A 1505-nucleotide genomic window follows, 5' to 3' on the forward strand; every position below is an offset into this window, starting at 1 on the left:
GTGATAAAAAATTTTTTTTTTTTTTTTTGTGGGGGGGGGGGGGGGGGATTAATGTGTACCATATGTTTAATGTGCCTATCATATTACAAGAAGTTTTACCAGTAAATTAATTGAAAACTGAGCATATTGTGTCTATTTCTCCTACATATCCATGGATGTGTGTGTGTGTATACACTTACATAATATCCCTCTTTCCCATGTGTGAGCTTGTCACTTGAATCTGTTTGTCTGTTAAAACTTAAAATAGTTGAACACACAGAACCTGGAGTATCAAGCCCCTCGTATCCAGTACACGGCTTTGATTACAGTGGGCAACCGCTGCTTAATATTGCCCTGGTGCAGTGTCCAACCCGCACACTTCCCCACTACCGAGGAGCAGTGTTGGACCAGCCAGCTTTCTACTGAAAGAGTGATAGTGTCAGAGCCAACATGCCCAAAGTTGCTGTGCCTGGTGAGTGTCCATTCGCCACCTGACAAAAAAAAGATTTGTTTTTATTATCACGTTTAACTATGAAATCTGTTTTGCATCACATAATGGACATATAATGGCTAAATTGATGTGTATAAAAAAAGTTATTTGAAGTACAGAATATCTGGACACCACCGGGGTCTCCAGCAGAAGCCGTAATCTAGGAATTGCAGTGTCCGAATAGTTATTTATGCAGATCAACTCTTAGAAGCTTGTACAAGAGATACACTAGGCAAGGTTAGGTTTTCTAACAACTGCTATTTTTGGTAGTGTTGGTATATGAGAGTATCTTGGGAACTTTAATTCAAAGACAAGCGCAACTGTGTCAGCACCCCTGACATTTTAATAAACAGCAACTGAATGAAAATAGAGGTGTTAGCGTTTGCTGTGATTGGACTGATTTGTGCTGTTTAGAGACAGACGAGTGCAATCTGTATGCATTCTTGAAAATTTCAAATAGGCTTTATCATATTTTTATGCATGCAGGAGTTCACACTGATGCTTTTTGCAGCTGTGGCAATGTGGAAGATTGTTAGGTCTGATTATAAGCGAGATTTCGAAAGCTTATAAGCTATGACATTAGTTACAGCACAGAAATTCAAAGGACTCTTTTGCTTCTCAGTGGATTCTAGTAAATCAAATGTCATGCTGGTGCTTGACATGCTGTAACTCACTTAAAGCTTATTTTTACATCATAAATGTTTGTACACTGTGTTTTCAAGCCCTAGTGTGTGCATTTGTGGTCATATACGTTTACACACACCTTGCAGAATGTGCAAAATTATAATTTTAACAAAATAACGGATCATAAAAAAATCACTCTTTTATTAAAACTATTGATATTTTGCAGATTCTGCAAGGTGTGTGTAAACGTATGACAGCTGTATTCTCTTCTTCTGAGTAGGATATTGGGTTGATTTCAGACTTGCATTACTAGACATGCTGCTTTCCATGCTGTCCAGGCTACGAATAATCTGAATATAAATTTGCAGACTGTGATATCAGTCACTGATTATCACCAGGTTTAAAAATAGAC

This window comes from Sinocyclocheilus grahami, unplaced genomic scaffold, assembly GCF_001515645.1.
Source record: "Sinocyclocheilus grahami isolate Dianchi unplaced genomic scaffold, SAMN03320097.WGS_v1.1 scaffold1101.1, whole genome shotgun sequence".
NCBI lineage: Eukaryota > Metazoa > Chordata > Actinopteri > Cypriniformes > Cyprinidae > Sinocyclocheilus > Sinocyclocheilus grahami.